General features: G+C 43.6%; 1 protein-coding gene across 3 annotated transcripts in view; it reads right to left on the bottom strand.

Annotated features, from left to right (window-relative positions):
- Positions 1–26,921, bottom strand: part of Prkce (protein kinase C epsilon) — a 486,892-nt gene that overhangs the window by 229,180 nt on the left and 230,791 nt on the right. Inside the window, exon 1 of one of the 3 annotated variants that reach the window (XM_076942408.1) lies at positions 188–259. The exons of the other annotated variants lie outside the window; for them this stretch is intronic. The gene's annotated coding sequence lies outside the window, so the exon portion shown is untranslated. Of the gene's footprint in view, positions 1–187; positions 260–26,921 lie in introns of those variants that run through there. 3 annotated transcript variants of the gene reach the window in all.

The following is a 26,921-nucleotide window of genomic DNA, read 5'->3' as shown; positions in this document are numbered from 1 at the left end:
CTGAAACTGCACCCTTTGCTACAGTTAGACTATAGCTGTTCCTGTGCATTCCTCCAGCCCCTGCCCTGGAATCACAACCCCTCCTGTGGCACCTACAGGACAGAGTACCCAGAGAGGCAATGAAGACCCATGCTGCTCACTGTCCACTAGCTCTGCTGCCATGCTCAGCTCCTCCTAGGCTCCTTACCATCATCCTGGTCCACGGCAGAGGACACCAGCCTGCAATCCTTGCATGTGCCTTTTGTGCTGAGCCAATGGACAGATTCCTTTACTACACACAAACCACGAAAGCTTCTGGGATTTAGGTTGAATTTGAATCATCTGGCTTTAAAGTAACTATAGAAACCTAACAATGATTTATATGATGATTTATCTCCTCCAATTTCATTTATTGTCTGAGCCGTTTTCTGGACTCTAATCCTACATAATCTGTCATGGTTGTTGTCTGGACATGTGTGTTTGCACATGCTGGCCTCAAGAGCACAGGGCAGCAGCTTCCTCCACTGACTTTCTAACACATCCTGGTGTTCCTAACTCTGTTTCTGCTGTCCGCTATGACCCTCACAAATGCGAGTTGACTCATACAAGGCTAAGTCTCAAATACACTGTTGGTATAGTAACACTGTTTTGTACAATCATCAGAGTTTAACAAAACAGAACTGAGCTACGCTTTTGTAGAAGGCCTAAAGCTATTAGAGACTCCGCAGAGAAAGCCATCTCCATGAAGTGAAAGCATTCATGTGCTGGGGAGGAAGAGAGTCTCCTGTCCTTGAGAATTATACAGCATTCCACCTATAATACTGAGTGTCTCCATTTGGGGGCTTTACTGTGTTTAGACAATGTAGTCTTTTAGAAGCATAGCCTGGAAAGATTGGAGTTCTCAATCTGGTAGAAGAAATTCTCACTTGGGAGTGTATGGAAATTTCCCAAACACTATATGCATACATTGATTGCCCAGTAATGAACTTATCAGTGCACATAGGGCAACCCCCTTTCCTGTTATATTAAGAACGCTATCATAAACTTTAAAAGAAAACCAAGTAATGATGAAGAAAAACAACACAAACCTCACCATCCAAGAGCTGGACCAGCCTTCACTATGTCTATAGAGCTCTGCCCTGACCTGCGCATCTCTCCCCAGGCCCTGGTAAGCCTGTCTCTCAAGCACTAGGTTGACAGACATACACCACCACATCTAGCTTTTGTGTGAGCACTGTGTATCACACCCAGGACCTCTTGCTTATGTGGCAAGCACCTTACTGACTGAGCCATCTCATCTCCTCAGTCCCTTTCTCGGGTTCCTGGAACAGGAGGCAGGGGTAATTGAGGCATCCTCAGAACCAAGGCATGACTACATCCCCCAGCACCATCTACCGGGCTGAAAATGTGGAGGTGAGGGTACACAATTGCTGCAATCCTGGGGAGACCCGAAGCTCTGTACCTCTCATGGCTACAGTGCCTTTCACTTGTCCTGTGTGAGTCCTTCGGGCAGACAGGGCTCCTTCCTGGATGGCCCAAGGGATCCCAATGCTAACAACGAGGGGCTGAGTTCTTTAGGATTCACTGAAGCGTTAGAAATTCTGAAAAAACCTCATAGCAAACAGCTGATTACCAATCTTATTAATATTTAAACCCCTTCCTCTTGCAAATTCATGCTGTGGATCTTAAGATATGCTCAGAGGCCAGCAGCAGCTGTGCTGTTCCAACACTTTAAAAAATCTATTTATTCCCACAAAAACCCAAAACAATAAATAAAGACTCTCTGAGCTGAAGGAACAGAGAGCCTTCCTTCTCCATTATTTTATATTATTTCACACGGAGTTTCAGGTGTGGGAGAAGAACAGGCAGCCCTTTAGTTTAAAATGCACAGTGACGATCCAGCCAAAGGGTACTTTCTTCAGTGGCCGAGAAATAGAAAGAATGAAATTTGCACATGCCGGGGGCACACAAGTGACGGTCACAGGACAATGATCAGGAATTGAAATCTACCTACCTTCCATTGTGGGTTCCAGGAACTGAACTCAGTTCACCAGCCTCTTGCAGTGAGCGTGTTTACTTGCTGAGTGGCTTTGCTGCCCCCAGTCCACTTTTCATTTCTTCTCATTTTAAAAATTGATTGACCTCATTAAAATTGACTTCATGTCCCAATAACACGTCATTTTGGAAACTACTAGGCTATTTCATCTCTAAGAAGACAACAAACACAAACTCGAGGCAAAGAACATGCCTATGGGATGTGTGGGAGCATGGGACTTGGCTGTTACAGGTGCAGAGATGAGGCCCCCCACTCCCCAGAACTTTGAAATGGGATAAAGGATTCATCCAGAAAAACAGTATTCTGAGAGCTGGCAGCCATAATTAAAAACCAACATGAGTAGGCTTCAGCCCTTCAGAAGCAAAGCATTTGAGAAAAGCTCTATGTACATGAATTCACTTCCTTTGGAGAGTGCTGGAGAGCCAGATCAGGCTAATCTCTGTAGCCTGATTATAACAGCAGCTGAGAGGGTGCCATCTCCCTTTGCATCTGCATTACTATTTGAAGAAAATGGTTGTTAATTAAAAAACGAGGTGAAGTTTGCCCCAAGCTCAGTATACCCTGGCAGTCTGGGGAACAGAAGGACCCAATACCTCAGGCTAGGGTGGAGAGCATAGAGACTGGCGGCAGCCTTCTCAGGCAAAGTGAGCTGGAGGCCAGCTGGAGATGCGGTGTCTCACACCACTAACAACAGCTCAGGAATGGCTCAGTGTCACACAGCAAGCGTGAGGTTCTATGTTCAGTTTCTAGGAGCAAAACCAAAATGAACCCCAAAGCTTTGTCCTGAGCTCCACCTGCTCACTTTGCATGGTATTGCACCTCTCTCCCCACACTTCCCCACCCCTCTACCTATCCCTTCTTTCCAGGCAGTGCAGTCATGTGATCTCTTCCTGACTGCACCCAGGGCACAAGACCCTACAATTTCCTTTCTCACTCTGCTCTGTCATTCCTCCACCCTGATAATGCCCTTTGGTCTGAAGGCCAGTTCCCACCTAGGTTTGCCTTCCCACCCCTCCTGGTAATCCACCTCCATCACTTTGTGAACTCTTTGTCCCAGCTTGTCCCACATACAGGGGCTTCCTCAGGTTTTGCCCGTGGCTGGGCTTTCTGGAAGATTCTCTGTACATACACTTCCCAGGTCTTTGTATTAGTTAACCTTCCAAATTGCTATGGTAGAATACCAAGCAAAAACAACTTAAGGGCGTGCTGTGGCTCATGGTCTGAAGAGATATGGTCCCTCATGGTGGTGGAATTTCGGGAGCAGGACTGTGAACCCATTGGTCACAGCAGTAGGGTGGTGGTGGCTCATTTTTCACCTATTTCCTTTTTGTCTGGTCTATGAGCCCAGCCCAAAAGGTTGTGTCCTCACCATAAGGTCGGGTCTTCACTCAAGTTTAACCTCTCTAGAGATGCCCTCACAGGACACCAAGGAGTGTGTCTCCTAGGCGATTCTAAATCCAGTCAGGCTGATGGTGAAGATGAATTATCACAAGCTCTGACTTCCAAACTGTCTATGTGATGACAACTGCTAACCCAAACAGAGAGCTCAATACAGAGAGCACAGAACAACCTTTCATATGCCAGCTCCAGAGAGCACTAGACCTCTAGACAATGCATTCCCAAGGCATATTCAGCTCCATATATGAGAACAGAATCTGCCACGTCTTCTGTTGTTTTTCTCCATTCACCCATTAGCTATTCTAACTACTCTGGCATTTACCTACAAGCTGGCTGGCATAATTGTTTTGAATTTGCATATGGATTTATTATCTCTCTAATCACACAAGCTATTTATGCCCTCACAGCACCTAACATACCGTAGATGTACATATTATTTAAATAACCAAGAAGTGATTTTAAGGGGTAGAGTTTGAAGTTGATGTATATCTAGCTATACATGTGAGAAAAACAGCTTTTAGCATTGTTAATGGTGCCCACCCAAGAAGAAAAGTCTTAGGCTTCATTAGATAAGCAGACCACATATTAAATCTCAATACATTTTGCATGAAGAAGGAAGGAAAAAGGGGGAAGAGGCTTTGTCTTTCTAGCACCAAAGGAACAGATATTAACGTTTTGGCTGGCTATGTCATTGTGTTCCAGATCATCATACAAGAAAGGTCAACACTGTCTTGTACTATGACAACTTTATTTACACACCTGGCTCCTTTCCCTAGCCAACAGAAACACCTAGGTGTCAGGACATATCTGCAGGCTGTATTCCCAACAGTCAGATCATATTCAATACAGTTTTTGTTGAAGTTGAGTTAATGAGTGCTTGGTCAGCTAGACAGCAAAACTCGTCTACTGCAGCAGAATTAGGTCTCCAGCAGGAGCTTATAACTGGGCTGCAAAGATCAGGCCACACCATAGGCTGCTAAGGGAGAGACGGGAGCTAACGGAAGGGATTCCCAGAATTCCACCGGGCTCAACAACGAATATGCACAGGGCAAGAATTCCTGTTCAGCCACATGAAGAGTTTCTCAAAAACAAGTCCTTGTCACATGACAGCCATTCCTTCCATGTAGCCTTCAAGGCAATGCCACGCTTCCCTGTATATCTGAGAGGAGGCACACTTGATGGTGGCATTTGTCAATCTCTCTCTGTAAGTGACCACTGAGCGCCAGTTCCAAATTTTTATGCCCTGTCCCTGTATCCTGGGAAGTCCAGTAAAATGTGGACTTGAACTTTTCCTGGCTATTCCTTCTGGGCGCTGGCTTGGACTTGAGTGGCCCTCCCACTCCCACCCCACAAGAGACTTACAAGCAGCAAATGGAAGGCAGCAGAACTAAGTCTCCCGTCATGCCCAGGACTCCCGACTCCAAGCCTTTTCTTCCTCCCCTCTGTCTCAGAAACTGCTGTCAGAAGCTCCCCACTTGTACTCTGCAGGCAGATGTCAGGAACAAGTCCCTCTGCCGCAGTGCTGCTTCGGAGGATGCATGTGTCGCTGCAGCTCCTTTCCTCATTTCCTGCTCCCTGCCACTCCATGCCACCTGCAAAGCCTGTCCCTCACTGTCTCCAGAGAGGCTCCTGCCAGCCTCCTGAATTATCTCTACTGCCAGGGGCTGTCAGAAGCTATCTTTTCTGACAAAGGCTGGGTCGAAAGTCTCAACCCACCACAATCAGAGCCCTTCGGCATCTGGCAGAAGCCCAGCTTCCCATCCCTGGGCAGGAAATGCCCCTCCTCTACACTCAACTATAAGCAGAGTAGGCTGGGGGGGGGGAGGTGGTCACATGTGCTCATCTTCCTCCCTCTTGCTCTCTTACTAAGCTTGCACCTGCAGTGCATTCCCTGTCCCTACACGGACACATTCCCTGGAGAAAGATAGCGACAATCTACTACTGAATAGTCACACAGTCCAACCAGAACACCCAACCCTTGTCTCACCGACCACACCACCAGACACCCTCTCTGTTAGGATTCCTGGGGTTGTAATGACCCAGTGGGATTAGGGAAACACTGTCAAAGTGCACACCACTATCACTGGCATTATTCTAATCTTGGGGACTATAGAGGAAAAGGGATCACCCCAAAACACATCCACTGCCTTAAATTAAGCTCAGTCATCATGGTTGGAAAACACTCCCCCAAGACCTGAGATAAACTGGAAGTCCCCTAGTTTCTTAACTCTGGGGGGGGTTTTGTTTGTTTTGCAATTCTGTGAATTCAATATAGGAACCTCATATCCATGCGAGGCAGGTGGGCTATATTCCACCCAAATCTTAAAGTTTCCTGGTTACTCTAAAGTTAAGCCACCATCATTAGCAGGTCATAGTGGCAATAGCAACTGCCACAGGAACATCTGTTCTGTGAAGACTTATTAGCGACTAGGGTCCATTTATTACCACCTTCCTAACCATTCAACTGCCCTGCCCCCACCATGATGGTTTCATCTTCCTCCAGGCTAACTAACATTAGCAAGCCAGTAACTGACAGACCTTGAGCAGGGGTTCGTGGCCACTTTGGGGTTCACATATCAGATATTTACACTATGATTCATAACAGTAGCAAAATTACAGTATGAAGTAGTGATGAAATAATTTTATGGTTTGGGGGTCATCACAGCATGAGGAACTGTATTAAAGGGTCACAGCGTTACGAAGATTGAGAACCACTGTCTTAGAGGAATCCGGGGCCCCAGAGAACACAAAGTACGTTATTTAATCATGGCAGGCAAGACTGACAAAGTTTGCTTGTTACAAACTAGCTTTTAGGGTTTGGAGGAAGCAGGGACCACATACAGTTCAGTGTCATGGCCTCCAGGGAATGCTTCAAACCACTTGATATCTCACGGCCCACTCTCTCAAGAGGCTCATCGTGGTTCTGCGAGCATCATACAGTACTTCTGAGCAGGTCAAATGCACACAGAGCATCATCTTCACACTCTCTTCTCCACGACTCATGTTCTCAATGAATTGCCCTACTCCTAGTGGAGCCGTGGCAACGCTGCATGCAGTGCTGGGGCCGGACAAGGTGCTTGCAAGACAAAGAAGATTCCCACCCCACACTTCCTTATTTTAAGAGAAATTACTTATTTCTTCCTAATGTTGATGGCTAAGCACTTTCTCTGAATTCCAGACTATAAAACCTTTTAAAAGAAAAGGCTGTTGAGGCTGTCAAAGCTGACAGGCACTGACTCTCTCTGGTGAAATCCTGTTACCTTCCCAGGGCTGAACACATCCATCTACACAGAAGCCATTCCCTGCACTCAGCCCAGCTCAACTACCTGCGAAAGCACAGCATTCCATCCCACGTTTGCCCTGTTTCCTTTCCACATTCCTCCAGCACCCCTTAGGTCCCTTTCTCTTGGGACCTTCACACTGTAGTCTGTTGTATGACAGAGCAAGTGTGGGATGTATCCTGGCTTTGACATCTTGGGAAACCTACTTTAAGAACCCTAGCTTATAGAGATAGATGAGCCAGGATTTTCACCCTTGTCTACCTGTGGAAGGTGTTTCCCCCTTTTGCTGCTACCCAGATTGCATCCAATGTACCACTAAGGCAAAAGAAGAGTATTTGAAGACATATGTGTCCCCACTGGATATTAAATCTTTTTTTTTGGGGGGGGGGAGAGTTGAAGGCTCTTGCCTCAGAACTCTAGCTACTGTGTCACTGCCTCTTCCTGAGTCTAGTGTAGGATTCTACACAAAGTCAGGAAAACAACTTCAGAGACATTTTTACAGTAAAGTTCTAACTATACATGACAATCCTTTAAAAAACAATTTAGCAACGATATATATCTTCAGAATCATTAACACAAGAGACACACCTGTTTTGCTTTGATTCTAGCTGTGGAGTGAGGGTTTCGGTGACCCTGCTCACACACTCCTGGCCACTCGGCTGGGTCCAAGTTTACTGAGAAGGCCCTTATACAGAAGTGCCATCCTGTCACCTCTACCTTGCACACGGGCAGAAGTGTGATTCTGATTCTATTTAAGGGAAAGCACAGCAGACGGTATCCATGACAACCCCAAGTAGCATGTAGAATTAGAGCCTAAATCAAGTTTGAGGGAAATTAAGTTTTGGTTGGTTATGTTGTCTGTCTCACATTGTCACAGGTAGTGTCTTGCGAAACCTGTCCGAAGGTGGGAGACGGGTAGGGCTGATATTTACAGAGCAAGAATTCACCAGCAAGGCTGTGCTATGAATTTCTCCCTGGATGAACAGGATGTGAACCTTACAGAAAAGCGTAAGCTTTCTCTCTCTCTCTCTCTCTCTCTCTCTCTCTCTCTCTCTCTCTCTCTCTCTCTCTCTCTCTCTCTGTGTGTGTGTGTGTGTGTAGAGAAAGAGGGAGAGGGCAGAAGGGGCCGAGACTAAATAAATCATGCTTTCTAGTTCATTTTCCTAGATTTGTTCTTGTTGATTTTCATTAGTTTTGCTATTTTAACCTCCTTTGACACTTTGGAGAATTCTCAGCCATGTATTTAAGAGCAATGGAACTATCCTCAAAATCATCTTGATCATGACACCCAGCTATATATAGACTGGCCACACCTTAAGAATCTTAATATTAAATCATAATGTCTAGAACAAGGCAGATATTGCTGTGCTGTGGACAAGTCTAGCAAGCTACCAATATTAACTAACTCTAGTAACACAAAAGAGCATGTATCCCGGCCCCTTGCCTGCTATCTTGTGATCTCTGGCTAGTGCATAAGCCAGCCTGAGCCTCAGTTTCCTGGAAACAATAATCTTTTATTTCAATAACTGTGTTTTTAGTATCAACTAAGATAATGACTATGGAAGTGCTTTGCAAAACATTGAATAATCCACAAAGGATGGGAAGGGTGCCATTTTGTTGTTAATAAGTGCAGGATTTAATGTAAAGAAGTAGGTTCCTAATGACAACATTATTTAAGCTGTTTTCCACCCACCAGCCGTTTTTCCCTAAGTTCAAAAAGACAGTAAAAGACAGAAGTTTCCATGGCTGGCTGGCTTCAAGGTCAAGGCTCAGTCATGCATGTTTACATGGCACAAAGCGGGCCAATCGATTGGACACAGAAATCAGAGTCTAAGTAGAAGCTGCCTGAGCAGATGAGCACAGAGCAGGAAGGAATCCCCCTACCACACAACCGCCTGCTCTACTCTTGCTGTGTTGCTGCCCACCCTGGGGGCTAATTTTCCCTACATCTAGAAAATGAAGCAATGTTGTCACGAAAAGGCCCTTCCAGTTACCCCAGTGAGACCTTATTAACCCCAGCCTGTCTTTCCTTCACTACCCCCATCTGGCTGGTGCTGGAAAACCTGGGAACTTGAGAAGAAAAGCAGAGAATCCTATAGGAATTGTGACCACCCTTAGTGGGAAAAACAGATTGCTTGTCCCAATTCATCCCCTAAACCTTGGAGAATTGGGCCAGGTTCGTGAAGAGCAGCACTGACAACAAGAAACTGGTTGACCAGTAAGACCTGCGGTCAAGTGCTCATGCACAGAATGAGAGTCTACACTACTGCCCTTGACAGCTACGTGGATACACAGCTGCATTTGAGAAGCAGAGATGCTCTGGGAGCCAAGAGCTAGGAAGAGGGGTTGGAATAATGGTGACTCTTCACCTGCCTTGGCTCTGATGAACCATGACAACCCTGCTCCTGGATCATGGAGAAGAGTGCCATCCCAGGTACACTGGAGTAAGGGGAAGAACTAGCCACGTCATCACACTTTCTTATGAGGGGCTAACAATGCCTGGCTCTTCCTCCATGTGGCCCTGGGTGGACCTGGCTGCCTCTCTTTGGCATTATTTTTTCTCAGCACTGAAGGGTTATTTTATTCACTTGTTTCCCTTCATTCAGTGCCCAGAAAGTAGATACATCAGCGTCAGACTAAGAAACTGAGGAAGATGAAGCAGAAATGAAAACCACAAATTCCTTCCCTTCTGCACATGGCATAGCCAAGTGCTCAAGCATCTTGGTTCCTACTTGTGACCATCTTGCACCTGAACAATCCAAGGTTTCCTGACTCAAAGTAGAGTGATTATCTTTCACCCCTTTATGCCTGGAAAGGATGAACTGAGACAGAATTGTAGAAAGAAAAATGGGCAGACAGGAAAGATGACTGTAGACAAAATGTCTTGTTTATTAACATATGTGCTAGACACCATTCTCAGTGCTTACCAAATATGAGCCCATTGAGCTGACTCAGAGCTGTGCAGTAAGCACTATGGTGCCTGTTTCTTTGAGAAACAACCAAGACCCAGAGTTTGAAGAAGTTCGTTCTTGGTTGTTTGATGAGAAGGCAGCAACTGTCTTGGATCTTAGGAGGAACACACTGCATGTCAGGACCACATCCTTCTTTCCCATGGATGAAAGAATGAAAAAGCAGCACTAAAGAGCTTTGTGGGAACCCCAGGCAGTCGCCTGCAAAGACAGTCTTGGATGCACCTCCAGGAACCTCCAGGACAGAGATAGAGGGGTGTCATATAAAGCCTCAGAGAAACGTGCTCCACCCAGCTTCTTCCCTCTCAGAGACAGTCAGCCAGCCCAATTTACTCCCAATCCATGGAGACGTACCAACGGAAGGTTTTCCGAAAACTCAGTGAAGGGCCTCAGGGACAAGCTTGGCCTCCAAACACAATCGTGTCCATTCAAGTGCTCCCCCAATGTCCAATTTGCCTGACACAAATTTCCTGAGAGTCATCCAATAAGGGGCTGATTTGTCTCTCCCTCTGCCAACAGCTGGTCCACTTCCAACCCTTTATTCTGTCAGATGTCTGTGACATCTCAGGCCTGCTCTTCTCTTTTCTCAGGATCTCTCCTCCATCACTTACCTAATTCTGCTGTAGGTCCTACCATTTTAATTAACTCTGCTCTTCCAAAAATCTGATGTGTGGGGCATCTCCTCTCATCTTTCCAGGTTCGCTACACATGCCTCCCTTTGGACCCACAAAGGGGCCCTATCTAGCCTAGCTCCTACACAGGGAAGACACTGTCTGGACCCTGACCCTGACTCAGTGCAACCCACCACTTTCTCTGGACTGAGACTAGAAAGTGGAAGTCCAATTGTAGTCCCTTAGGAAAGGACAGCAGGCAGAGGCGCTGCAAAATACTCTCCCAGCCACATGGAGGGTGTGACCATTCTCTAGAGAGTTTCTGGGAATAAACAAATGTTCCATTCAGTGCTGGCCCCAGGCTTGTGCAAGGAGCAGAGGACTGTCAAACATAGCCAGATAGCTGAGAATTTGCTGGGATATTAATGCATAGTACTGGTACAGGACAAAGACTGAAGTGGCAGCTCCTGTTCAAGACCTTTGCTCCAGATTCCACACTCTTCCTTCCCTACCAAGTCAGCCTAGCAGAAAGTAAGATGGAGTCACAGATGCTAGACCTGTGCTCAGAAGAGCAACTTTCAGGAGCAATACTGGAAACCCTCACCATCTACCTGCCCTAAATTCTATTGAGCTTAACATAGCACCACACAGGGAAATGGGGCTTGCCTTGCTTTAACTGTGAAAGCCTTGGTTTTATTTAGCAAATGTGCAATTTTAAATCTTCAGAGTCTCTTAGAGCAATTATGTACCCGGAAATCTGTAGCTGCTTAATTAACCCAACTGCAACTAACTATCTGTAGGAGCCTGTTCTCTCCTTGTGGCAGTGACTTGTCCCACAGAGAGCTGCCTGAGCCCTGTTACCAGAGGGGGCGGGGGGCTTCCCATACTTAGTGTCTCCAAGTATATTAATGACCCCGACAAGATGTTCTGTAGTCCAGCTGTTCGTCGGAGTTCTACATGGGCCACGCTATCATCTAGAGCCGCAGTTCTCAACCTTCCTGATGCTGTGACACTTTAACACACGTCCTCAGGTTGTGCTGACTCCCAACCACAAAGTTATTTTTGTTACATTACAGTTATCATAACTGTAATCTTGTTACTGTTATGAATCATAATGTGGATATCTGATATGAAACCCCTGTGGGGTAGCATTGTGCAGACTGAGAACTGCTTTAGAGGATGCCTCCCCAGCTCGAGCCAAGTGAGAAGCAGTAGGGAGGGGCCAAAGAGCAATCGACAGAGGGCCCAGCTAATTCAGACTCACACTAGGCTTACACAGGCACTACCCCTCCAACCAAGCTCCCTACCCTGGCCATGCAGGTGGCAAAAGGCCAAAGTGCACCATCAGTGAAAACATGTCCCTACCCCTCTCACTGCACCCTATACAATCACGCACCTCCCCGCAGCCAGCCTCCTAGGCTAAAGTTCATTAGTCATGATGTCCCATGCTGGGAGCCACAGCTTACCCAATTTATAAGTCATGAAAACAGAGCTAGGCGAACAGTCCAAGTAAACATGGCTGTTCCTAGATCACTGGTAGCAAGACTTACTCTCTGCCTGCCCTTCACTAGGCCTCCCGTCCTCAGGTAGGACACAGAGCCTTATTGCTTTTCTTCCCTGCTGTCTCCCTCAGCTCATCCCAGCAGCAAGAGAGGATTCTCACAGGGCCCTAGCCAGTGGCCAGCCTGTCCCTCAGGACAGTGGTTCCCAACCTGTGGGTCACCACTCCTCTGCGGGTCAACCGATCCTTTCACAGGGATCACATCGGATAATCTGTATATTAGATACTTACATTTTGATTCATAAGACTAGTTAAATTACAGTTATGAAGTAGCAACAAAGTATTTTTATGGTTAAGGGTCACCATAACATGAGGAACTGTTTTACAGGGTTGCAGCAAGGAGTTGAGAACCACCACCTTAGAAGCACCGTAGGGTCCAGCGAGAATCCCCTTCTGCTAAGCTTTCGGGAAAAGAAGACAAGCACACAAGATCTCCTGTGCTCGAGCTGTGTTTTACTAAACTGCAGGATATTTGTAGCTGATTATTAAAGCCACAGTCTACTATGGCCCATCAACAACCAATTTGGCCTAGTAAAATAGATTCCAATTCCCTCAGCCTGAGTCTCCTTGGCCATCAGCTCATCAATATACATAATGTTTAGAAGCTGGGTATCGATTGTGGAATCTAATGGACTCCTCATTCAGGATTCAGCTTGACCTCTGGAAAAGCCTTTATTAGCCTTCCTCCCTCCCTCTCAGTGTCAGACTCCATGACGGGGTTGGTGTCGAGTATGCTCGAGAGAAACACTTAGGCATAAATCAGGTGCACACTATCCACGGTTTATCCCAGCTAATGTGAGGTAGGCTGCAGCACCAACCACGATCAGCATCACTCTGGATTAATAAGCGGCTGCTGTTGCCATAGGAGACAGTAGGTACTTATCAACGATGTGATTAACATTGGCCCCAGGCTTCCTGAAGTGACATGCACTCCACTGCCAGTATCTGTACAACAGTTTAAAAGAATTAAAAAGCTGTCCAATCTCCTTGTGCACACTCTGCGGGTCTCATACACAGTCTCTCAAAAACCAATCTCTCTAGTTCTAACTGCTCCCCAAGGCTTGCCAACACATATTGATAATCTAATGTCACCCTCAAAGGTCCTTGCTGTCAGGAGCATACCCTGCACAGAGCTTCAAGGAAGGATGACTTCTGGTCAGAGATGAAAGGGTGTGACTTGGGCCAGCAATGCAGCCATCCAGCAAGGTACTTTCCTAGAAAGGTCCCCTGATTTCTTTTTCACCCAGATAAGATCTCCAAGAACTTATGGCAAAGCCCTGGCCACTGGGTAATTCTCATTAAACCCAGACAGTAAATTTGGCACTAAGACATTCTACTTCTTGACAGGCTCAGAGACATGCTCAGAGCCTCCAGTGGCCCAGCCAATCGCATACTTCCTCTCTCAAAATGCTTTTCTCAGACAGAGTTAGCACAGAGACAGACACATGGGGTTTTCAGCCAGTTTTACTTATGAGTCCTCCAAAGTAGGGAGAGGTGGTAGAGTCGAGAAGCCGTATCTTATCTCCTCCCTACTAATCTCTGCCCTGGTAGACACAGATGCATCCTTATGATGCTCGTCACAGGCAGGGAGGGAGCTAGTGGTCTTTGGGTAGTCAGACTTCTGGGCTTATACAGTGCTGGCCTCTTTCTATGAAATGGACTTTACATTTTCAAGAGATTTATTTAAAAATGAAAATCATTTTTTTTTGATAAAACATTGACTCTTACATTTGCCTTATCTTATGTGAAACCTGCTAAACACTAGCTGGGCTACAACTTATATAACCCCAACCCCACCAAACAGGTCAGAGCAGAGGTGAGCTGAGGTGGAGAAGGAGCGTGAGACTATTTAATCCATCCCTCAAAGGAAAGGGTCTGGATTCTCCAGATCATGGAACAACTGCTATGTTACCTTGCTCATTTAAAGTCCGTTTCTGTGTGTCTAGGCTCTCTTAACCAATTTGCAAGGGATGGTCAAATTGAGTAAAAGAAAATGCAAGATGCCCAGTTTAATTTTAACTCCAGAAAACAGAAGCAAAAACAGTGAGCAGAGTTTTTGTGTTAATAGGTCCCATGTAGTATTGGAGACTTTGCTACACCATAACATACCATGAGGAGCTGGATCTGTGATACAGATCTAACTGATGTCCTCTTCCGTATCTGGTAACCTTACCCCATCAGGTCTTTTGAGCTTGATGAATCATCACAATCTCAAGTATTACCATCCAAAACTGTCTCAGTAGGATGGCAAGGTTATATCTCAAGAGAAAAAAAAATGGCATGACAAAAAGAAGCTTTCTTCTCATTTTTACAGCCAAAGGGTTTTTGTCTATTAATATATCAAGAGTAACTTCTGAACTGTAGTGGCCATGAAGTATTTTATTTCAGATTGGGCTTCCCCAGAGGACCACTTGTTCACTGGCTTCTCCAAAGGAAGCTCCTCTTGGTTTTTTTCAATCAATTCCTTTGGGGACTCGGGTACTGAAAATATGGTTATCAATAGTAACTCTCCCCCAAACCAAACAACAAAATACCCATCTTGAAATAAAATCATTTTTGGCTAGCATCTTTTTCAACTCAGCTATCTGAAATTCTAGCTCTTCTGGATCCTCCTGGAACACAGCAAGGTGTTTGGATGGAATAAACAGGAAACTATGAGCTGTGTATGCCCATGTGGTAAATATCACTGTGAAGGTCTGGGGAGACCAGTGACATGAAAGCCCCGAGCTTCTCATTCCAGCACCAACCATCTAGCCCACTGCCCCCCTTCCCCTGTCTCACAGCCATCAGCCTACCAACAACACAGGGGACACTGAGTACAGTGTGAGTAGCTCTCAACACGTGGCTAACCCTAGCTTGTACTTCTTTCTATCATCTCTACCTAAGTCAGGTGAGTTGTCCACAAGTCTTCCTCACCCAGATGCAGGCCTGTTCAATTATGGGGCAGCCTATTAGAGCAGATACAAGTATGATGTCATCCAAGAACCCTTTGACCTCTCTAGTCCACTAGGCTACTTCTTTCCTAGTTTCTCCGACTTTTCATTTAGCCACATACCCTACACCCTTAGGACATCCACTCAAATTTCCTGAATTTGACTCTTTTGCTCTTGTCTGATTACTTCAATTCTCCATTTTGGCTCCACGCAAGGAAGCACTGAAGCTACTTGAGGCAATATTCTTCCAACTGGACCACAGCCCCTTAGCACAGGATAAGCTAGGTATCCTGTAGGTCTTGGGTAAGTGCTTGCACAAAGAATGATTCCTTATGCCTGTGCACCAAGTGCTATACATATAGAGACAACAAGTAGACTTTTTAAAAGATCCCAAGAGCTGGCTTCTCTTCTGTACCAGGGCAGAACAAAGGTCAATCCTGCAGTTGCCTCCCAGGACCACAATGCCTGCCTTGGCTATTACACTCCTGGGAAAACTCTCCATTCCAATAAAGTACTGCAACCACTTCAAGAGGGAGAGACCTGAGAGTCAGAGGCTTACATGACAGTACAAAGATTTCATAGTTTGTATTCAAAATTCCCACTCATTATATAATCTACAACCAAGAAATTTAAATGCTTTCTTTTGTCTTGGCCAACACTTGAGTATTCCAAGGCAAAGATAGCCTGGTGCTCTTAGAAAAAACATTACACAGTGACCTACTCAAACTCTGAAGACACTATATTCTTATGAGATGTGCCTGGCTGGACTTCAGGGTTTTTATAGACACAGTGCTGTAAGCACCATCAAGCAGTGTGATACAGACTTCTAGCAATCAAATATATTTCCAGAATCTCCAGGGAGTTCTCTTGTTTTGCTTCAAGACTCTGTCTTTAAAGAAAGATCGGAGCAATAACAGAGAAGTCTCGACAACACACATGGAATCTCTAAAGACAGAGCAACTATATACACACTTCACTGTCACAGAAGTGTATTTGTCTGTCTCAAGTCAGGTATAATACAACCTTCCAACTCCATATGAGACCTTTAAATAAACAGCCTGTGTGTCCAAGGAAAAGCAGGCTGGTCTCCTTATACATAAAAAAAAATCAGCACTCAATGGATTTTTTTTATCGATTAATCATTTTCTGAAATGCATACAAAGCCTTTCCAAAAAAGCCTATGGCAAATTTCACTTTTTTTAGTCCCTAAAAAAGTGAAAGAGAACGATCTTAACTAGATACTACACTTTCTGGGTGAAATAAGTCAGGCCCATGCAGCATGCGCAGCACCTGGTAACCAGTATGACACAACTAAGCACTGGGAAAGACCAAAGGCTTGTTGTATTCATCCTGACCCTTAGATGCCAATTAAGAATACTCGGGAAGGTCACTGGTGTTCTGCAAACACAAGTCGTGCTAAGTTCTAGGTCTTAGAGCCATTTGAATGTAGTAGTACAGATATCTCATCGGGGTCCAAATATATTCAAGTAAGCTCTACTCACTCAGGGTCTCACCTGGTCTCAATTTGTCAGAATCCTTTCCTGGCCACACTAGCTTGTGGACCCTGGCCTCTCACAGATACCATGTGGTTCTTCTATAATTACAGTTATCCAATCTTATCATTTTCAAAGTCCTTGGATTGTCTTAGACATATGTTCAATGTTTATTTCTTTTATCAACTGTTGGTAGAAAATAATGGAAATCTCTTTGCATTCAGGTTGTCAGTTGACTTTAATACTGTACTTCAATGCTAGATCAAGGCCCAACTATCAACAGGATAGAAATCATACAAAATGCAGCATTCTCACATTTTAAGTATACTACTTAATAGCATTAGGTCCATCCGATGTTTATCCTACGGTCACCCCATTCAAACCCGCTGAATGGAAACAAAACTTCGCAGCCATTACTAGCCTTTTGGTTTCTCTAGAACTTGACTAGTCTAGAACCCTACATAAATAAGTAGGTCCACATAGGACTGGCTGTTTTGTGACTCGTACTGGTTGTTTTGTGACTGGCTTATTTCACTTAAAGCAGCATGTCTTTGTTGTTGTTATTATTATTTTACTTATTAATTTTATATCCCACTCAATGCCCCCTTCCCAGTTACCCCCTCCTACAATTCTTCCCCTGTCTTCCTTCCCCTTCTCCCCCTGGGTATTCCCCCACCCCGGCACATCAAGTCTTTGTAAGGCTAAAGCAGTATGTCTTTTAAGGCTCGACAATGTTAAGGCATATAATAGGATCCCTCCACTTCAGAGGCTGCCTCTCACAACATATATACTTTGTTTATCCATTCACTTAATGACCACTTTAGTTATTTTACCTTTTGCTTATTAGGAATATTACCAAGACCAGTGTACAAATATCTGCTTGAATGCCCTGCTCTCAGTTCTTGGAGGAACACACCCAGCAGTGGACTTGCTGACACAAATTTTAATTCCTTTTTTTAAAAAAAATCATATATCAAGAAAACATTAGCAGCTGTACCATTTTTTACTCTTGCTGGCCATGCACAAAGGTTCTGCTTCTCTATATCCTTGAAAACACTTATTATTTCTTGGTGGGTTTTGTTTGGGGATTGGATCAGTGTGTGTGTTTTATGTGGTACAAACCAGCTCATATTTAACCCAGTGGATCTGATAAGAAAGTGAACTCATTTGGTTACTGGGGAATCCATAGAGAGAGATCACCAGCAAGTGAACCATTTGGCTCTCACAGTCCATTCTGGCTTAATGCCACAAGGACTGTTTCTGAACATTTACAGTTGCTGCATATTGCAAACATCAGGGATGTTTAAAGTTAAAAAGATTCAAGCAGAGTCAGGCAGTGGTGGCACACACCTTTGCAGAGGCAAATGGATCTCTGTAAATTTTCAGCCAGCCTGGTCTACAGAGTAAGTTCCAGAACAACCAGGGCTCTGCAAAGAAACAGCATCTCAAAAAAGAAATAAAATAAACAAAAACTCAAGAAGGCAGTATCCTTGCAAGACCAGCATTAGCCTCTGCAAGCTGTTAGGTCGCCAGGAAGTGGCAGCCCCAACAGAGGCTGCTCCATGCACCAGAAACTTCAGGCTTATAAAGGGGCCCGTAGTAACTGTGTGACAAGGGCCATTAAGACTTGGAAAGAAGGGGGAGTGGAAATTACAGCCATCTGAAGGCAACTGCCTGGCTTCATCTTTGCCCAACACTCTAGGAGCCCGTAAACATCACTGGAGGGAAAAGGATTTAATTTCCAAAGACATAAAATTTTCAGAGCTTTGTGACCTGAGAGAATAAGGCCAGATGAGAAAAACGATTTCCTGAAGCTCAAATCCAGGCCCAGAGAACGAAGCCACCAGAACACTTGCATGTCAGCCCAGTGGAGGGAGTCAGATGCTTGGGAGGAGCCTAGCCCACTTAGCTGTGTCTCCCCAAACCAAGCATGAGGCCTGCACAAAGCTGGAGTGGCCACTTCTCTGAAACAATAAAAGATGTACGGCAAACTAAGAAGTGTTGATGGGGGCTGCCTTTCTGCTTCATTCTTTTTGCCCCAACTTGTTTTTCTCCTGGGCTGGGCTTCAATGTTCTAACGATGATGTAGGGCACAGGGTGACTCTTCACAGAAATCTCAGTTATTGTCATGGACCTGTGTCAATTTATGATGAAGACTGGATTCTCCACTCCTGTGTCAGAGCCAGACCTGGAAAATACCAGTCTGCCTATCATGGGTTTAAATTCCATCTTTCTGTCTGTGGTCCATCCTCCCCGTCTACCCTCCTGAGCATAGCAGCAGCTGTGACAACATCAACAGACAGCCTCCTCTGCGGATGGGCAGTTATACTGCATTATCAAATGCATTTATTTGATCCTTCACATAAGCTGCTAGGTAAACAAACCCAAAGGGCACTGGAGGCATCTGATCTACATGGCGGAAAGATAGCAAATCCAAGCCTCAATGGTCCAAAGCCCTGTCTCCATTCTACTGGTGGCTTTCCATTCCCCCAATGTCACCCACGTACATGCTTGTGTCCAAGGCAAAACTCCTACCCTAAAGGACTGTTCCCAATTACCCACTGAGAAGATAGATGAATCCCAGAGCTGGATCTGTACCGTATGTGCTTCAACTGAAAATGGTTTCCCCTGTTTATGGCCCCTGTAAAATATGTTCTAACAATGCTTTCACCCTCTCCACTTTAGCTGAAGACTAGTCCACCTCTCTCCTCATGGAGGCTGAAGTTGGTCACTGGCCCAGGGTGAGGACGTGTGTATGACTTCAGGAGCTAGCTGTGTGACCCCATGTAGGCCCTGGAGAGGCCAGAAGCCACTCCTGAGAAGTCAAGCAGACATCACAGAACACCAACTGCGACCTCCTGCTGGCAGCCCTGTGCGACTCTGGGCTTCTCTAATTCTCCAGAACCAGGTACATCTTATCAGCCAGAAGACTGGGTGCACCCTCAGAGGGTCCCCCAGCTTGAGCCAGGAAAGGTAAGCAGCTCTGAACTCCCAACTGTGAGAGAAGGGAGGTTTCTTGTTGAAATCGACTCACTTGCCATGCACCAATAAGAATCCAGTCCTGCTTTTTATCGCTGGCAAACATTTATACTGGAAAAAAGCTGACCTTTGCCGGGTGTGACAGCACATGCCTTTGCTACCAGCATTTGCGAAGCAGAAGCAGGTAGATCTCTGTGAGCTTGAAGGTAGCCTGGTCTACGTTACATAGTGAGTTCTGGACTAGCCAAAGCTACACAGCAAGTCCGTATCTGAAAGGATGAGGGGTGGCAAGGAGGGATGGAGGGAGGGAAAAGAGGAGGTTACCTTTGAAAATGTATTATTTTTCCTGAGACTATTTTGTTATAATTATAAATAATAAAAGGCAAACTTAAGAGTTATTCATATTGTCTTCCAGAAATAAACATTTAACATAATTTTCTGTTTGAGTGCTTACTTTAGAGAAACGAGTTCATACTGGAACCTATTTCTTGTCGTTAAATGATGCTACATGCTGTTTTAAAGCTCAGAGTGCCTTCCTTGAATGCTACTTCTAGTCACCAGGTATAGAGGCTGGAAGGATGTCTCCTTCTTTAAGGTCAGCACCCACACCAGGTAGCTTGTAACTTTCTGTGACTCCAGAGGACATGATGCTCTATTTTGGACTTCTTGGTCTCACACACACACACACCCCACATTCATTCATTCATTCATTCATTCATTCTGTCTGTCTGTCTGTCTGTCTGTCTCTGTCTGTCTGTCTGTCTGTCTGTCTGTCTGTCTACTTTCCCTCTTTCATACACATTCGAATCTTCAAGTCACTAAATGAACATCCACAACAATGTCTAGGATAGCTGTGGAATATTTAATCATTTAAGTGTCCCTAAATACACTTAGCCAAACTCCTTTTTATTAAAAAGGGATCTAAGCTGCTATCACCTCTCTCATTTCTGGGTTACAGTAGAAAACTCCACACATTTTCTATATACCTGCCCAACTAGATTCTTTGCATAAATTGCTAAACATGTAACTGCCAGAGAAGCAAACATTGGTAAATGCTAGGTAAGAAGTGACTGTCACTCATATTGAAGAATGACAGAGACTGGGCTAATATGTAAGCACAGTTCACCTTCATCCCTCTCTCATCAGACCACACCCATCGGTGATCATTGGTGGAAACAACCCAGTCCTTAGCTACAAAACTGAATCTCAGGATGGAGTTTCAAAGCCACCAAGGAGAAGTTATTTTGGCAGCTGAGGAACATTCCTCTGAAATTATACACCTAACTTCAATATTCCTTCCAATTCAGTCTTCCTTGACCTGACCTTCACTTCTCTTAGCTCACTCAGGCGGTGACTGTGGTTGGAGGCAGAGGCCATCTTTGCAATGGAATGCAGCTTTGGAAAGTGGGGCAAAACCTCTCATGAGCTTCCATACACTTAGCAAGTATCTTGAGCAATGTGCCTGGTTCCCAGAAATATCCCCATTATGTGTCATTCTGTAACCCTAGCCATTCATTCGTTTGACCTCTACAAACTTCTTAGTACCAAAAGTAGTGATCAGACAGGGGACTGGTTACCAGGTGTGTTCCTCTGAAGTCTGAAGGAATTGTTCACTATCCGTAAGTATCAGGCAGGGGACTGCTGGCCAAGATCACCCAGATCAACAGACAATAGACCAGTAAAACAGCTGCAAATTTCTATAATTCTCCCATAGGGGACAAATTTCTAGATTGGGGTATATATTACATTCATTATTAGATATTTCTTTTTTATTGATGCTTGTATGTACATGTATGGTTTGATGTATGTGAGAATTTGGGCATGCATGTGTTAGTTAGCACACTTGTGCCACAGTGTGTGACTGAAGGTCAGAGGTCAACTTTGGGGAGTTAGTTCAGTGTCTACCTTGCTTGAGGCATGGTCTTGTTAGTTATTTCTGCTGCTGTGATGTGCAGTTCAGGCTAGTTGACCTGCCAGACTTTGGGTGATTGTCCTATGCCTCCCAGTGAAATTACAGATAAATGGTACTGTCTCAAACTCAGGCTGGCACCCTGGCACAGCAGACACTTTACCCACTGAGCCATCAATATGAGGTGGTTCTAAGATTACATTTAATGATAGCAACACGGTTTTTAATGATTGTCTCCCTCTATATGCCTTTCCTATGGATGCTGACCAAGCAGGCCAGACAAATGTAAGGTTCTTCTAATTACTTATGAACCCTCATTTTACCCCAACATGTCCCAAGTCTTTGCCAACTGCAGATCTTTTCTCTGCAACTTGTTTACATCAAAGTATTTGTGTTCTTAAGACATAGGTAGAATGATTTAAAATTGCCATTTTCACCAGGGAACTATGCACATTGTCCCCAAACACACTATTTGTCCCCAAAGAGCCAATTACTTGATTCTAATATGTAAATATGATTTATCAAAATCCTTACAGAGGAGCTGGGTGGTGGTGGCATATGACTTTAGTCCCAGTACTTGGGAAGCAGAGTCAGGCAGATCTCTGAGTTTGAGACCAGCCTGATCTACAGAAAGAGTTCCAGGACAGCCATGGCTACAGAAAGACACTGTGTCTTGAAAAAACAAACAAAACCCTTCAAAGGGAGTTCAAAAAGAAGAAAGTACTTACATAGGTGGTCAGGACAACCCTTTGAACTAAGAGAAAATGCTGTCAAGGAGACAGGGTAGAATTGAAGGTTCCCAAATGCCTTCCTGGCCACAGACACTTCATGACTTCCAAAAATCTTCCCTTGGATCTGTATTTTTAGGCATAGTAAGGACACCCAACTTACCTGACCGACATGTACCTAAACCAAGTTAGCTAAGTGATTTGAACTCTGGTCTTTTCATCCTGCAACAGGGAAGCACCATGGTCATCAAGGGCCCATTCATGGCGGCTCATCAGCAGGCATCACACAGAGTTGCCTCCATACTGAGGCATTCTTTGTGCCCTGCCCCAGCCTTGAGCAGGCCTGAAAGACCTTGTTTACCACAATAGACCAAAGATAGACCTAGGTAGAGTTACCCACCTTCGCTGCACTACAATAGACCAAATAATAGGATCTAGGTGGAGTTACCCACCTCGGCTGCATGTACAGCCTGCTACAGGAACTTAGAAGAATAACTGCCCACTGAGCTTGCCTTGAGATATCTCTGGCAGTGGCAAAGGATGGGTTTCCCCACCCATCTCCGGCTGAAACAAGAAGGGGTTTGGTGGGGCTTTCCGGTTAAATTGAGAGCTGAACATTAAACTTTGATCAGAATGCTTTTTCTTGGCTTCATTTTTTTTCTTGCCCTTTGTCCCTTTCTTCATTTCCAGCCCCCCTTTCAGTGGAACCTGGTTGGTCCATGGCTGCAGGTGGCTACAGGTGGCGCTGCTATGAGGGACCTGAAAACAGGGGACCCACTGAGAAACACTGTCTTAGGTGGAGCTCCACAGAAAATGGAAGAAGAGTATTCTGCACTTGGTAAGCAACGAACAGCATTGGTGCTAGCGCTAGTTATTGCTGTGTTTGCAGGAAGTGTGTTTAAAGGGATAGAATCTAGGCTGAATAGGTGTTGATCTGTCGCCGACTTCACCTAGTGGGTGACAGCGAACATGAGGCAGGAGAATTCTAAATAGGCATTCGCCCACATCCTAAGAGCTGACTCAGGTGAGAGGAGCAGGGTTAAAAGGAATTGAGAAACTAAGAAAGCAGGGCACTGAGGAGTAACTATCAATAGCCGCCTGCCACTACACCTCCCAAAGAAAGAGATGAAGAGTTAGATCTTGAATTCGAGAGAGAGAAAGGGTTTCAGAAAAGCAGTTGTCATCTCTCTGAGCTGCATCAGCCAAAAAAAAAAAGGGGGGGGGGAAGAATAGACTATTTCAGAGCTCTCCTAGGAACTGGAGAAAATTCAGGAGACATCCTGAGTTTCTCTGGCTTCTACAGGAGAAATCCTTAGTTTTGCTTTCTTTGTCTATTGTCTGTCCTTGGCGCACCAATCTGTCCATGTGTCAATTGTCTGGTTTTGTTTCATTGTTTGAATGACTGGATTTCTATGTTTCATGTTCAAAAGAAAAATGGTTAAAACTTCTAGATATCCACCCCTTGGTTTAGTTTAACTTTGTTTTAAAGGCAGTCTCAACATGCACAGCAGAAGCTAATAAGGTACCCTACACCTGTAGCTAGAAGTCAACCTCAGCTGGAGAAGCCCTAACAGAAACTGATTGTAGGCATAAGCTGCTCTTAAAAGGACCAGAAGCTTTTTGGCTTCTATGATAGGGAAGCTGAGAGTTGTTTTTCCTAGCAAAATCTTAGTGACAAGGTGCTTTTCTCTTGAAATTACAGCTAGAAAAGGCAAGAAATTTTGTTTAGTCTAAATATATAAGATGTGTAGCCACTTCCTTTTTGTTTCTGATTGGTTTTAAAAGTATAAATATGTTCTGCATGTCTTGGTTATAGATTATTGGCCTATAAGTTATTGGGTATGATTAAAAATCTGCAACTTTGGTAACTCAGGGTTGGAGTTATTCAGAAACCAGATGTATAAAAGATAGGATTTAAAATAATCTCTTTAATAATATATTAAAAGCTGCACTATCATGCATTCATATATAAGAACTGGCAGCCAAACTTTGTAACATGAAAGTAATCCACTTGGTGTTGATTTTAGAGAAAATGTTATATTGTTTACATTGTTAAAAAATGGTTTTGTTTCCCAAAATTATGGTTATACTCTAATATTGCAAAAGAAAGTTAAAAATATAGTTAAACTGCCAGTATTCCATCGGCTGCAGTTGGCAGTTCAATCATGAGCTTGGGATTTTTTGACTCACCAATGTTTATGGTTGAGAAGAGGATAGAGCAGGTAGAGTTGAATAAAAGTGTTTAAAAAAAATGCACAGCTGTGGCACAGTACAGGCCTGCAGGAAAAATAATCTTTAGCCCAGGTCTCAGGATATAGGCCCAGATAAAAAACATTTACATTTGAATTAAGACAATGAACAGACTGGGCTCAGCAGAAACTTGTGTGACAGACATTTCTTTCTTCTTGGTCAACCTGAGCAGCCCCTAAAAAGGTGTTTTCTGGAATTTGTTTATTGCCTTGCTTGTTTCTTGGGGTGGGAGGGATCAGCCTCAGACCCAAAGACATTCACAACAGACAGTTTATGGGCCAGGAGTTATAGATAATAATTATGCTAGAGAAATTAAAATTATGCCTTCTTCCCTCCATGGCATTATTGCTGTGCCTGGTAACAAAAGAATTGCTCTAAAAGTAAGAGAGGACAAGACTGGCCTTCAGCTTGGCCTTTATCTGATACTCTCACTCAGCTACAAGGGATTGGTTATTCAATTAATCCAAAACAAAGTTCAAATTTAAGATTTATGAAACTAATGGGGCATTACAGCCTGACTTGCCTACTCCAGCTGCCATTTCAAGAAACACATATAGAATTATTATAGATCTAGAAGACTGTTTTTATACCATTCCTTTACATCCTGGTGAAGGTGAGTTTACTTGTAATTTTTGAGAGCCCATGAAGCGATATCATTAGAAAGGTTTGCCTCAAAGAATGGTTAATAGCTTTATATTATATAAAAAATTTGTTGTTGCTTTAATACAAGAAGTTAACCATTTGAATATTTCAGTGTATATTGTTCATTGTATGATATTTTATTATCTGATCTCTCTGAAGGAGTTTGTCTGCAAGCCTTTGCTCCCATATAACAAGCTTTAAAAATGTTAGAGTGCTTGTTGCTCCAGAAAAGATTCAAAGGCAATATCTTTTCAATATTTGGGACCTCAGTTATATCCTAAGCAGATTGTGGCACAGAAAATTCCAATAAGAAAGGATAGTTGGAGCTGGAGAGATGGCTCAGCCATTAAAGGCTAGGCTCACAATTAAAAATATAAGAGTTCAATTCCCAGCAACCACATGGTAGCTCATAACCATCTGTAATGGGATCTGGTGCCCTCTTCTGGCTTGCAGGTATACATGCAAAAATACTTTACTTTTAATGATTTTCAAAAGCTGTTAGGAGATAAAAATTGGCTAAAACCTCATCTTAAGCTTACCATAGGAGAACTTGAACTTCTGTTTGATATTCTCAAGGGGGATACAAGTCCTAATTCCCCGCAACAATTAACTGATGAAGGAGGAATAGCTTTGCAAAAAACAGAGTAAGCTGTTAGTTATCAACAGATACATTATATAGACTATGATCATTGTTGGCTGTTTGCATTATTACTACTCATGTGCTCACAGCAGTACTTTGGTAAAAGAAACCATTAATGTGGATTCATCTTTCTTCATCTGCAAGTAAAGTTTGAACATCCTATTATGAAACTGTTGCTGTGTTAATACAGAGTTGTAAGATAGAATCCTGAAAGTATTTTGGATAAAATATTTATTCCTTATTCCAAATAGGAATTAAATTGGTTACTGAAAAATACTGATATGTGGCCTATTACATGGCAAATTTGATAATCATTATCCAAACGACAAGTTGTTACAGTTTTCCTCTATACATGCTTTTATATTTCCTGGAAATTTGCATGCAGCCCATAGAAAAGATGCTTACTATATTTACAGACAGCTCATCTATTGAGAAGGCAGTATATGTAATTAGATCACATGTTCATTTTTTAAGTTTCACCCTGCTTCAGCACAAATAATTGAATTACATGCTGTTGCCACTGTTTGAAGTGCAGAAAAATCAAGCTTTCAATTTGTATACTCATAGCCAGTCTATGGCTCATGATTTATAATTGCTTGAAATTGTTCCTTTTTCAGATATTGTGAAAATTTAGATCCAAATTTTACAGTTATTTATACAAATACAGCTTAATTTAAGAAACATGTATTGTTCCTTGACTTTATAAGACATTTAAGAGCTCATACTAGATTGCCTAGACCCCAGGGCAATGCCACAGCAGATTTGTATACCAGGCAGATTATAGGCCTTACAAAACAACTGGCCATACAATCTTATTTTTTACATCATCAAAATAGTAATGGCCTGAGACAATAATTTGGCATTTCTAGAAAGTGTGCAAGTCAAAATTGCAAAAACTTGTTCTCATTGTCCTCAATTTTTTTTCATAATGGTTAAGCCTTGAAGACTTATACATAATCAATTTTGGCAAATGGATGTTACTCATTTTTCATTTTGGAAAATTAAAATATGTACATGTGACTTGACACCTTTTAGGCTTTCTAGTTGCAACTGCTTTAACAGGAGAAACAACTAAAAATGTAATTGGTTATTGCCTACATTATTTTTCTGTGCTTGGTGTTCCATATCAGATTATAGACAATGGAACTGCCTACTGCAGTCAAACATTTGAGATATTTTGTTGACAATTTAATATTACTCATATTACTGAGATTCCTTATTATCCTCAAGGACAAGGAATTGTGAAACAGATATTGTAGAACTTTAAAATAATATCTCCATAACTCTCTGAGTGTGGGAGGAGCAGCTATCGGAGCTTCTTCCCTGGTTTTACAAGGAACTCTAAAAAAAATGGCTTTTAAAAACTAAAGAGGGGGAATTATACCCTCCAAGGTCACCAAAAGCATACCTTGCTTTTATCTTATTTGTTTTAAATTTTTTACAAACTGATGCTAAAGGTCAGTCTACAGCAGATTGCTACTGGCATCCAGTC

Source organism: Arvicanthis niloticus, chromosome 11 (assembly GCF_011762505.2).
Source record: "Arvicanthis niloticus isolate mArvNil1 chromosome 11, mArvNil1.pat.X, whole genome shotgun sequence".
Lineage (NCBI taxonomy): Eukaryota > Metazoa > Chordata > Mammalia > Rodentia > Muridae > Arvicanthis > Arvicanthis niloticus.
Note: the sequence above shows the minus strand (reverse complement) of the source record. Positions and strands in the feature narration are given on the sequence as shown.